The sequence below is a fragment of the Coregonus clupeaformis genome, unplaced genomic scaffold (genome assembly GCF_020615455.1).
Source record: "Coregonus clupeaformis isolate EN_2021a unplaced genomic scaffold, ASM2061545v1 scaf0401, whole genome shotgun sequence".
NCBI lineage: Eukaryota > Metazoa > Chordata > Actinopteri > Salmoniformes > Salmonidae > Coregonus > Coregonus clupeaformis.
Genome location: NW_025533856.1, coordinates 276128 through 290000, shown reverse-complemented (window position 1 = coordinate 290000; position 13873 = coordinate 276128). Strand labels below are relative to the sequence as shown.

General features: G+C 41.7%; 1 pseudogene; it reads left to right on the top strand.

Moving 5' to 3' along the window:
* LOC123484662 overlaps nt 1–13873 on the top strand; it is a 171646-nt pseudogene that overhangs the window by 74468 nt on the left and 83305 nt on the right.

The following is a 13873-nucleotide window of genomic DNA, read 5'->3' as shown; positions in this document are numbered from 1 at the left end:
CCCAGACTTTATAATGGTTATCTCTCTAATCAACTTAACCAGTTTGTTTTTGCATGATGCCTCTTGAGGCACTTTTCTGCCAAAAGTAGCTTTTCCTTTTGATTTGGCTATTTTGTTGATTATCCTGATTTTGTCCAATAGGGCTTAGTGTGCATGTGTGTGTGTGTGGCTTCACCCGGCCTTGTCATTCTTCTGAATGAGTGGCCTTTGCTTTGCGGAGAGAATTACACTCTAAAAGACAAGTGTAATCGGGGCTCTTTCGCCTCACACAGTCTCTGGAGCAATCTGTGGCTGTGGTGTGTAAGAGATCAACCTGTTAACGTCTGTCTTTCCCACCTGATGCAGGAAACAGTTGCATAACCAAGAACCACGCAGCCTGTAGAACACGTAATAACTGTTTCTAAATGGGTCCCCATTTCTACTGTTCCCCTACTGCAAGTCACTACATAGTTCTTTCAGTAAGAGACCCACTCTGCCATTGTTTACCCCCACCCTCATTCTCCCTCCTACACACCCTCAACCTTCACTCTCCCTTCTACACCCCACCGTCCCCACACCCCCCCTCAACCGCCACTCTCCGTCACTCTTGCTTCCCACTCCTCTTTCTCCCTCCCGTCTTTTACTCCTCTCTCTTCTCCCTGTCTCCTCTGCCCCCCCACCCAACCCCACTCCCTCCCCTCTCCCCCTTGTCTCCCCTATCTCCCCCCTCCCTCCAGGCCTCCTGAGTAAAGAGGGCCTGTCTGTCAGTCCAGCCAATGGAGGAGGTGTTGATGAGAGCTTATTTTAGCCCCTTTATAAAGACCAATTCTGCCTTCCACATCACAGGAACCACAGACCCCAATACTGTTTAGAACAGCCATCAGCTTGGATTGGAGAGAATGTCACCATCGATTCATAATACACTCTTTCTGCCTGGGCCTGGCTATGCTAGCAGTGAAGTGGTCTCTGTAGATTACTCTGTCAAAACTAGGGTTGCAAAGCTACCGGTAATTTACCAAAGTTACCGGAATCGTCAGTAGTTTAGGTAATTAACAAAAAATCTATGGCAATCTATCGTAACTTTGGTAATTTATACTTGAAGAACAAACAAAAAAAGAAGTTCATACATAGCATTAATTTATCTGTGTCCATATTGTCTATGAGTGTCTAGTGGATAGACCATATGGTTCAAGAGAAAACAGCCTAATTAATGAATAAAACATCTAATCAACAATAGCATTATTTTCAATTAACTCTGCAACTCTTCCAACTTTTGACTTTTTTCAGAACTGCCACCAGTTTGACGCCAAAACATTGACAACAAATGCATGCATTGCTTTAGTGAAAGTCTACTTTGCATAGTATTCACATTTTGTTGCCTAAAAATGAAATCTAAAAATGGATTAAATTAGATTACTTTCCTACCGATCAATACAACCTACTCCACATTTTCAAAGTGAATGAAAAATGACATCAAAATGTCCACACACATTAGTCTCAGTCTCAGTGCTGACATAAATCTGCATGAAAATCAGACGAGATTTTAATATTGCTGTCCATCAATGACTCCCAACCAAATTTACTGAGTTTGAGCAATTTTGACAAACACATTGGATAAATGTTGCCCTAAGAGTTGTGTAAAGTTGATAGAATCTTATTAAAAAGGATTGACAGCTGTAATGTCTGCCAAAGGTGCTACGTAATCCACTAAGTATAAACCCTGGGGTGTAAAGACATACGCAATTAAGACATCTTCGTTAATTTTTTTGGGGGGAAACTTTCTATAATTTTTTTTCACTTTGAAAATGTGGAGTAGGTTATATGGATAAGTAGGATAAAAAAAAACAAATGTATTCCCTTTTGAGATTTAATTTTTAGGCAACAAAATGCAAGTGGTTTGTAGACTCACTACTCACTACTCACTACTACTGACAAAAAAATATTTAATGCGAAACCCGCATATTAAACACCAGTTGTATATTCACTAAGTTCATTGGTTTATATTTAGATTAAACTTTTACAGCTTTGTCATTCTATTCATTCGATAGTTATTTTCATATATTTGACATGTGATAAAGCCGCACAGAGGGACAGAGACTATTACAGAAATCTGTGATCATCTGAAATACCCCGAAGGGCCACTGGATGTCTTGTGATAGATTACATCAAATATTTGAAAGATACCAAAATTCTGGTAATTTACTGGTAAACTTCTCTATGCTAGGTCTGATAGAGAGTGTATAGGATGGACCATCACAGCAGATATGTCAGATGTGTGATTTTCAGCCCTGGGAGACTGTAAAGAAAGGCATTGCAGTTTACATAACTTTCAATCACACCACTTATAAAGCATATATGACTCTACATAGAGATAGAGGGAGAGGGAGAAAGGATGAATGAACAAATATAGAGGATCATAAAGAAGGAGGGATGGGGAAGATGAACAAAAAGGACATGGTTTAGAGAGATGGAAAGAGAGAAAAGGCTAAAGCAAGGCGGCAATAAATAGAGGATAAAAGAGAGATTTCATCCCTTTGTCTGGTGTCTGGCTGCCCTGAATCCAGACAGCCAATACCTCGCTGGCCAATCACTGTGACAGTTGTGAGAGAGGACTGTACTGGGCCTCAAAGATTCTCCCCAGAGAGAAAAAAAAATCTGCATCTATCTTAATACACTACCGGTCAAAAGTTTTAGAACACCTACTCATTGAAGGGTTTTTCTTTATTTTTACTATTTTCTACATTGTAGAATAATAGTGAAGACATCAAAAGTATGAAACAACAAATATGGAATCATGTAGTAACCAAAAAAGTGTTAAACAAATCTAAATATATTTTATATTTGAGATTCTTCAAATAGCCACCCTTTGCCTTGATGACAGCTTTGCATACTCTTGGCATTCTCTCAACCAGCTTCACCTGGAATGCATTTCCAACAGTCTTGAAGGAGTTCCCACATATGCTGAGCACTTGTTGGCTGCTTTTCCTTCACTCTGCGGTCCGACTCATCCCAAACCATCTCAATTGGGTTGAGGTCGGGGGATTGTGGAGGCCAGGTCATCTGATGCAGTACTCCATCACTCTCCTTCTTGGTAAAATAGCCCTTACACAGCCTGGAGGTGTGTTGGGTCATTGTCCTGTTGAAAAACAAATGATAGTCCCACTAAGCCCAAACCATATGGGATGGTGTATCGCTGCAGAAAGTGTGCCTTGAATTCTAAATAAATCACAGACAGTGTCACCAGCAAAGCACCCCCACCCCATAACACCTCCTCCTCCATGCTTTACAGTGGGAAATACACATGCGGAAATCATCCGTTCACCCACACCACGACTCACAAAGACACAGCAGTTGGAACCAAATGCAAATAGTCCAGGTAGTCATTTGATTAGCTGTTCAGGAGTCTTATGGCTTGGGGGTAGAAGCTGTTAAGAAGCCTTTTGGACCTAGACTTGGCGCTCCGGTACCGCTTGCCATGCGGTAGCAGAGAGAACAGTCTATGACTAGGGTGGCTGGAGTCTTTGACCATTTTAGGGCCTAACTCTGACACCGCCTGGTTTAGAGGTCCTGGATGGCAGGAGCTTGGCCCCAGTAATGTACTGGGCCGTATTGGTGTCCTTTAGTAGTGGTTTCTTTGCAGCAATTCGACCATGAAGGCCTGATTCACACAGTCTCCTCTGAACAGTTGATGTGTCTGTTACTTGAACTCAGTGAAGCATTTATTTGGGCTGCAATTTCTAAGGCTGGTAACTCTAATGAACATATCCTCTGCAGCAGAGGTAACTCTGGGTCTTCCATTCCTGTGGCGGTCCTCATGAGAGCCAGTTTCATCATAGCGCTTGATGGTTTTTGCAACTGCACTTGAAGAAACTTTCAAACTTCTTGAAATCTTCCGTATTGACTGACCTTCATGTCTTAAAGTAATGATGGATTGTCGTTTCTCTTTGCTTATTTGAGCTGTCTTGTCATAATATGGACTTGGTCTTTTACCAAATAGGTCTATCTTCTGTATACCCCCCCTACCTTGTCACAACACAACTGATTGGCTCAAAGGCATTAAGAAGGAAATAAATTCCACAAATTAAATTTTATGAAGGCACACCTGTTAATTGAAATGTATTCCAGGTGACTACCTCATGAAGCTGGTTGAGAGAATGCCAAGAGTGTGCAAAGCTGTCATCAAGGCAAAGGGGTGGCTACTTTGAAGAATCTCAAATATAAAATATGTTTTGATTTGTTTAACACTTTTTTGGTTACTACATGATTCCATATGTGTTATTTCATAGTTTTGATGTCTTCACTATTATTCTACTAAAATAGTAAAAATAAAGAAAAACCCTTGAATGAGTAGGTGTGTCCAAACTTTTGACCAGTAGTGTGTATAGATAGGAAAATAAATGGAAGCAGGACTCATCACTTATGTCTCTCTCTCTTGTGTTCACTCTCTGTCTTTCTCTCTCTCTCTCTCTCTCTCTCTCTCTCTCTCTCTCTCTCTCTGTATCTCTCTCTCTCTCTCTCCGTATCTCTCTCTCTCTCTCTCTCTCTCTCTCTCTCTCTCTCTCTCTCTCTCTCTCTCTCTCTCTCTCTCTCTCTCTCTCTCTCTCTCTCTCTCTCTCTCTCTCTCTCTCTCTCTCTCTCTCTCTCTCTCTCTCTCTCTCTCTCTCTCTCTCTCTCTCTCTCTCTCTCTCTCTCTCTCTCTCTCTCTCTCTCTCTCTCTCTCTCTCTCTCTCTCTCTCTCTCTCTCTCTCTCTCTCTCTGTCTCTCAGAGTGTTGCGTGTCCGTTCCTCATTGATCCTTCCTCTCGGGCTACAGAGTGGCTGCATACTCACCTGAAGGAGCATCGCCTCGAGGTCATCAACCAGCAGGTACACCTGTCACACACACCCTGTCAATCATTCATGCATCACACCTGTCACTTATACAGAGACACGCTTAGCACAGATTTCAGTCAACCAACAGGTACTGTGAACTCACATCACACAGTTGTGACATGTCAGTCAAAAGCTGTCTTAGTCATAATGTAACCAGTTAGAAACCAGTTGTGGCATCACACCAGGCAGTGGTTCTGTTATCAGAACCCCTCCTCTCTGTGTGTTTTCCTCCAGGACCCTAACTTCATCACGTCCCTGGAGCTGGCTGTGCGTTTTGGGAAAACTCTGATCATCCAGGAGATGGATGGAGTGGAGCCGGTACTCTACCCACTACTGAGGAGAGACCTGATAGCACAGGGTGAGTCTACACACACTATGATGACAGGGTGAGTCTACACACACTATGATGACAGGGTGAGTCTACACACACTATGATGACAGGGTGAGTCTACACACACTATGATGACAGGGGTGAGTCTACACACACTATGATGACAGGGTGACTCTACACACACTATGATGACAGGGTGAGTCTACACGCACTATGATGACAGGGGTGAGTCTACACACACTATGATGACAGGGTGAGTCTACACACACTATGATGACAGGGTGAGTCTACACGCACTATGATGACAGGGTGAGTCTACACACACTATGATGACAGGGGTGAGTCTACACACACTATGATGACAGGGTGAGTCTACACACACTATGATGACAGGGTGAGTCTACACACACTATGATGACAGGGTGAGTCTACACACACTATGATGACAGGGGTGAGTCTACACACACTATGATGACAGGGTGAGTCTACACGCACTATGATGACAGGGTGAGTCTACACACACTATGATGACAGGGTGAGTCTACACACACTATGATGACAGGGTGAGGTGTGGAAGAGCAGAGGAAGAAAGAGAGAGAGGTGGGGAGGGAGGGAGGGAGGGAGGGGGGAGGAGGAGGAGGAGAGAGGTAGGGAGGGAGAGAGAGAGGGAGGGGGAGGAGGAGGAGAAGAGGGAGGGAGGGAGGGAGGGAGGGAGGGGGAGGAGGAGGAGAGAGGTAGGGAGGAGAAGAGGGAGGGAGGGAGGGAGGGAGGGGGAGGAGGAGGAGAAGAGGGAGGAGGGAGGGAGGGAGGGAGGGGGAGGAGGAGGGAAGAGGGAGGGAGGGAGGGAGGGAGGGAGGTGGAGGAGGAGGAGGAGGAGGAGGAGAGAGAGACACTCAGGTACAGGAAGTTCTCATGTTCCCAGCATTCAGCGGTTACCATAGTGCCCAAAGACCCCAGACATCCATGAGTCATCTAAGTGTTTAAAGCCTGACTCCCCATCCAACTCCATACTAATACAACCATTAGTGATGACATTGGTACATTTCACATTGGTTAGTCTTCCTCACTCACATGAACAAAGTGTGTGTGTTTTCAAGTTTCAGCTTAAACATGCCATGCTATTACCATATTACACGCTACATGTGTTTTAACACACTCATTTATTCAAAAGGCAAGAAGAAGAGAGGAAGAGAGTGTGAAAGAGGAGAGGAAGAGAGGCAGAGGGGTGTTGGTTAAAGGGTTGTGAATCCACTGGAAGGAAACGAAGGGGATCAGCCATCCACTGGAGGACAGGAGGAACTAAAAGAGGGAGGAGAGAGGGAGGGAGGGAGACAGAGAGGGAGGGAGGGAGAGAGGGAGACAGAGCGGGAGGGAGCAGGGTGTGCTGCAATGCAGAGGAGAGGCAGAGTTTATATCCATGAAATGTAAGTCCTGGATTAACCCTTCTTTTTCTCTCTTTCTCTCTATCTCTCACTCTCTCCATCCCTCCAGGTCCGCGGTACGTGGTTCAGATAGGTGATAAGGTGATAGATTATAACGAGGAGTTCCGTCTGTTCCTGGCCACACGTAACCCCTCCCCCTTCATCCCCCCCGACGCTGCCTCTGTCGTCACTGAGGTCAACTTCACCACCACCAGAGCCGGCCTACGGGGACAGGTAACACACACACACACACACACACACACACACACACACACACACACACACATACACACAGTTACTTTATTACTGTACACTGTGACTGTCTCCTGGTGTTCATTCGGTTAATCAGACCATCCATTGTGTCTGTGTGTACTAGCTCCTAGCTCTGACCATCCAGCAGGAGAAGCCGGAGTTGGAGACCCAGAAGACCCGTCTGTTACAGCAAGAGGAGGACAAGAAGATCCAGCTAGCCATGCTAGAGGAGTCTCTGTTAGAGGTACACACACAGCCAGTCACGCTAGATTAGTCTTTATGCAATCCACACACACTTAGTCACTGTAGAGAGGAATAACTTGTGGAAGTACACTGAACAAAAATATAAACGTAACATGCAACAATATAAAAGATTTTACTGAGTTACAGTTCATATAAGGAAATCAGTCAATTGAAATAAATTCATTAGGCCCTAATCTATGGATTTCACATGACTGGGAATATAGATATGCATCTGTTGGTCACAGATACTTTTTAAAAAGGTAGGGGTGTGGATCAGGAAATAAGTCAGTATCTGGTGTGACCACCATTTTGCAACATCTCCTTCGCATAGAGTTGATCAGGCTGTTGATTGTGGCCTGTGGAATGTTGTCCCACTCCTCTTCAATGGCTGTGCGAAGTTGCTGGATATTGGCGGGAACTGGAACACGCTGTCGTACACGTCGATCCAGAGCAGCCCGAACATGCTCAATGGGTGACATGTCTAGTGAGTATTGCAGGCCATGGAAGAACTGGGACATTTTCTGTTTCCAGGAATTGTGTACAGATCCTTGCAATATGGGGCCATGCGTTATCATGCTGAAACATAAGGTGATGGCGGCAGATGAATGGCACGACAATGGGCCTCAGGATCTTGTCACGGTATCTCTGTACATTCAAATTGCCATCGATAAAATGCAATTGTGTTCGTTGTCCGTAGCTTATGCCAGCTCTGTTCACAACATTGACATCAGGTAACCGCTCGCCCACACAACACCATCTGCCCGGTATAGTTGAAACCGGGATTCATCCGTGAAGAGCACACTTCTCCAGTGTGCCAGTGGCCATCAAAGGTGAGCATTTGCCCACTGAAGTCGGTTACGACACCGAACTGCAGTCAGGTCAAGACCTTGGTGAGGACAACGCATGCAGATGAGCTTCCCTGAGACGGTTCCTGACAGTTTGCGCAGAAGCCGGATGTGGAGGTCCTGGGTTGGTGGTTGTGAGGCCGGCTGGACGTACTGCCAAATTCTCTAAAACGATGTTGAAAGCGGCTTATGGTAGAAAAATGAACATTACATTTTCTGGTAACAGCTCTGTTGGACATTCCTGCAAAACTTGAGACATCTGTGGCATTGTTGTGTGACAAACTGCACATTTAAGAGTGGCCTTAATGATCAAGCTGTTTAAACAGCTTATTGATATGCAACACCTGTCAGGTGGATGGATTATCTTGGCAAAGGATAGATGCTCACTAACAGGGATGTAAACAAATTTGTGCACCAAACTTTTTGTGCGTATGGAAAATGTGTGGGATCTTTTATTTCAGCTCATGAAACATGGGACCAACACTTTACATGTTGCGTTTATATTTTTGTTCAGTGTAGCTATAATATATCTGATTAGATATTCTGACATCCTTCACTACCATTTGAAATCAATCATTCCACTTCTTCATTATGCACAAAATGTCCACTTCTCATTCCCTTCAGTCAGAACACTGTAGTATATGATGAATGGTGGTCATCATTGCTGTCAACAAAAGGAGTCTGCTCATACTGAACATTGATCATAAGGTTTATTCAGACCACAAGCTTCAGCATGAGTTTACAGACACGCGTGGTCCGGAGAGCAGTGTCCTCCAATTCTAATGTCTGCTCTGTCCTATCTTCTTCGTGTACCCCTATTTATAACCAATGCAACAAGATGGGCTCCCTCTTCTGGCCAGTTTACAATACACTTCCTGTCTATTATATGTTACATTATACTAACCATTGTCTTGTGCTACTAACATAACCAACATTCCATTTCGTCATGAAAAACATTTAACAAAGGCATAATCTTCAGATACGATATTCCCCCCTTTCGAGACGAAATAAACGTCTCGAAAACAAACAGAATAAGATTATGACGATCAACCATTTATCTCATTGAGTATCTTTAACATTAAACCAAACACATTCTCCTCTAGAGTGTAAATACCTTTCTATGAAATACCTGTTTATGAAGTGTGAATACATTACTATGACATATGAAGAAATCTCTATGGAGTGTAAGAGCGAAAAACTGTCCAGCAGCCATCCATCCATATCAATCAAGACAGTAAAATTCTCTCACGGTCCCTCTGCCCCAGGCAACCACCGTCGGTACTCCAGATAACCTCATTAACCATGTAAATGCATTTGAAACTATGATGTAATTAAATACACATGTAAACAAAATCCTATCCATAAATATCCATTGTACGACTGGTCAACCCATCGAATCGTACAATGAATCTCTCCCCTTCCTAGACCTTCTGTCCCTAAACCCCCATCGAAATAAACAAAAGCATCTAAGATCCTCATCTGCATTCAATAACATCAAACATCATTCTACTAAAATCAATACCTAAGAATATGACACAATTATGTATTACACATCAAATATGTCTATATTTCATTGCAGACACTGGAATGTAGTCCACTACACTTCCTCTCCCTGTAGTGTCCTCTTCCAATGGACTTGTTGATGATGGAATCAGCCACATCCTCCTTGTTTCATCTCCTCCAGTCATATTGTCCCTTCATATTGTCTTTGTTTGAGTATTCCAATCTCCACATGTTCTCCCAAATGCTTCTGGAATGACAAGAAAATAAACGACCAAACAGTATCCTTTGCAAAACAACCACTTTCAAATTAAACATCAATATCCACTAAGACTATAAAACTGATATATAAATGATGCATGAATCACATAAACCCATTCCCCTTGATTCATAAATCATACTAAACATCACACTAATATTGGGAAAAAAAATTTTTTAATGATCAAATAATGAAAAAGGATATTTATCCATCAGTAGTCCATCTAGATCCACTCGTCCATCTTCGTCCAGATCAGAAACAATCAACAACGGCATCTGAGTGTTGTCTCCAGGCATCACTCTCCAACCTATCTCAATATCATAACTTTCTCAAAAGTCAGTACAAACATCACACAGTGTTATCAAAGCTGAAACTAAAATCTGACCCATCACTGCCCCTACTGGCCTAACTGATCTTGCAACCAAATCCTCTCAAATCTCCATAGGGTCAGAATGTACTCTATCATCACAAACCCACCAAATATCTCTAAAATTCCCATAGTCACACTGTCAGTCAAAAGCTAATCGTTTAACCATCAAAGTCCTGCTTTTCTACTACCTGGTACATAAAAAGTAACCTATTATTTGTCATTACTACCCTTAAAGTCATACTTATCCAAAGTTATACTATACTCATCACCCTCTGATATTCCCATAAACATACCCCTTACCTCATATGTTTTATTATAACAACAATAACTTTTAGCCCTCAATGTTTCACCTGAATACTTCAGGTTTCCACTGTTACCTGACCTTACTTTCCATCTAACAATTCCCATAGGGTAATCCCTTTACCCCAGAACACTTAAACCCTACTGTTCTGACAACTACATTATGTTATCTGTCAATGACTGTTGCCGATACCACAGTCATGACAAAGCATAACCCTGACCCAGACCCGCTAGAGGCTGCGCAACCGTCCAACACGTCTTGGGCTGGCATCCCCAACAGACATCAACCCTCAAGATTCCTCACTGATTCTTACAGAATGAGTTAATCTATCTCTAATTTCCACAACAGAGGAACGAGCAGCACTGATCAGATGCCCCCCCCCTCTGTCATCAAAATCAAAAGACCCCATCCTGCAGCTTCCATGATGAATCTCTCTTCTCCGTTTCAGATTAATCTATATTGCTCTCTACTACTATCTGCTCTGCTTTTTAACCCTATTCGTCGTAACCTAAACCCCCTGAGTCTCTCTTGCTGCCTCCTTTAATTTCAGAAAAGTTGTTGTCATCCTTCCTACATTTGCTATTACCATCGTATCATTAATCCCTTCCCAAAGTTACCGTTAACGTTGTTGATTTAGTTGATGAATTAAAACCCTTAATTCCCTCTAGTGGGAAACTACCAACATCCTATTCGATTATTCCCTGTTGGAGTGACTACTGTAATAAACTTATCCTTAACTCCCTCTGTGACTGTAGAAAGTTTTACAGACTTCAAATCTTCCATTATAAGCATCACCTTATAAATTACATAGCCCTTTAACCCATAATTCTTAACCGGAACAAATTTCTATGCTTTCACTAGGTAAGTACACATATTCTCCCTGATCTTTATCTGTAACCTTACACAAAATAATCCCTTATTTGACTAAGTGCAACAGCTTCTACTTCTGATCCTGCTAACAATACTTATTCTCCCTAATTATCTCTCTCTCTCTGTGAAAGAAACGTCATCATCCTAAATGGCATATTATTATTATTATTATCCTAACTCTAATAACAGTATTTTCCCCCTATAATTGATGCTGGACCCTTATAATCAAATGCGCTATATTTATGGCTTTAATAACTATCAATGTTGAAAGAGTTAAATTACTTCTCACTGTTGTTTTAATAGACTCACGTGGTGATGTCATTATTGTTACTACCTCATCCCAAAGCTCTGAACTCTTTACTTGTACTTCCATCCATCACCATTAGTGTCACTTTTCCCCCTTTCAGTTCTACCTCTAAACTTTAAACCTTTTGATTATAACAAAAAGTACCCACAATTACCTTGATCTTCCTATTCTAAAGTGTCATTCATTACTGTTCTCTCTCTCTCTTACTACTAACTTTGAACTTAGCTCACTGTCTCAGAGTTCCTTCACCCCTAGTTCTCCTAACTTATTTTAATCTAATCTTCTCCTACCCTTTAAACAAACCTTTTTCCACTGATTTATTGACAAAATTCCTTCCCCACCAATTTTTAGAATACGTGATTGGGAATTCCCCACCTGCTCCTGACTCCTTTACACAGACTTGGCAAAACGACTAAACACCTTTTAGCCTAACCTCAAATCTCTTAATGTAAGAATGTAACCCAAAATAACAGTCACCCCTATTAAGTTTTTTCCCAGACAGATTGTCTAACAGGCAATCTAATACATTATCATCCTTCCTATGATATTATCTTTTAAGCAAATGATTCCCAAAAACCCTACTTCTTAAAATATTCTACCAGACAGTCAGTCGTCTAGTGTGCCTCTGATTGAACACTTCAATTTACACCATGCATCTCTTCCCACAATATCCTTGATATATTGTCCTAATATTAGTATGTCTATTGTAATTCCTATTTGACTTCTATAGCAGAGCTCAATTGATTCCCGAAGAGTAAACTGTTTTACTACCTCAAATCCCTATCCTAACCTAATTAGTTTATTTTACAGAGTGATATGTTTAACCTCTTTAGGCTGAACCCAGATAAGTTTTTCCCCTATTCACTATCACTTCTAATGGTCGGTTGTTTTTACTTCAATTGTTGGCTATTTTCTCTTCTTCTCTAATCGATGCTATCAGCTGATACCCCCCCTTCTGGATATTCTAGGCACTCTAGAATATTTAGTGTTCACCTGGAGAACAGGTGATCTTCACTTGCTCCTGTATCTTCCTTAAAAATGTTCTCTTGTTTCCTCCTGACTTGTTGCTGTGGATAGGGAACATCTGGTACCCCCTTTGCTGGTACAATTGCATTTGATATTGTTCAGTTGAAGCTGTAACAGTGATTGTTGATTTGGTTCACTCTGATTCTTCATACTTTTCTTCTTCTCCACCACCAGTTATAAGTTGTATTTGATTGAGTTTTCTTCGTCCAGTTCTTCTCGTTGTGGACCTATCAGTATTCTTCAAAAGGTTATCTTCTAAGTTCTGTTCTTGAAATATCATCTTCCATCATCTTCTGTGCCAGTCCTTGTAGGACAAACTCCTCTTGAAAATAAAGCACCTTTAATCTCCAAATCTTCATCGCTTTCTTCATCTTCAACTTCCATCAGAGATCAAATCTCTAGTATCCATTTCTTCTTTCCTCTCTTGCCACTTCCCTCTGATCACAGAGTCATATCCACCCATGCATAACCTCTTCATCATCACTCATCTTCTTTAACTTCCCCTTCTCCTTCACATTCCAGACATCTCATATTGTTGGGATCCTTTTCTTCATCATCTTCTCTTCTCTTCATCTTCATCTTTCTGAACCTCCTTCTCTTCGTTTCCAGACATGTCGGTTCTTCTTACTTCTGGAGTTTTGAATTCATCTTCATCGTTGTTTCTGCTGGTACCCTATCTATTATTAATCTATATTTCTGATGCAATAATCACTCCTGGATGATTATTGTAAGCTGAGAATAAACCTCCCTAAGCTCTACTTTTTAAACCTATCTTATCACTGACATATTTTATCAATTTCTGTTTGAGAATGAAGGGCAACTTTTGTTTCACTTGCCGGATACCCTAGCAACACTTTAGTTAAAGGATTACCACTATGCACTATATCAACCGGTGTACTGACTTTCCTAGTCCTGATATTTTTACCCCATTGTAACAAGCCTTTCTATTCCTTTATTGTGAACTATCCTATTTTAAACTATATAGGTTATGTAGCCTTCTTCCCTGTAATTCTTAATATAACCTAACAACTCCAAATAAATCCCAATAAGTCCATTAAAAATCATGAATAATTAAAACCAATTTTTATTCCTATATCCTATGTCCCCAATTTATCCATTAGTGTTGACTATATTACCACAACCCATCAAATGCAAGTAAATTAGTCAACTCCAAAGCAATCCCAAAAACAAAGCTTTTAACCCTTCAATGAATTATACAATTCCCATCAAATGCCAGTGATACACAGAGCATCCAAAATGCAATTTTTTAATGAAATAGTATTTGCCAAGCCCATGCA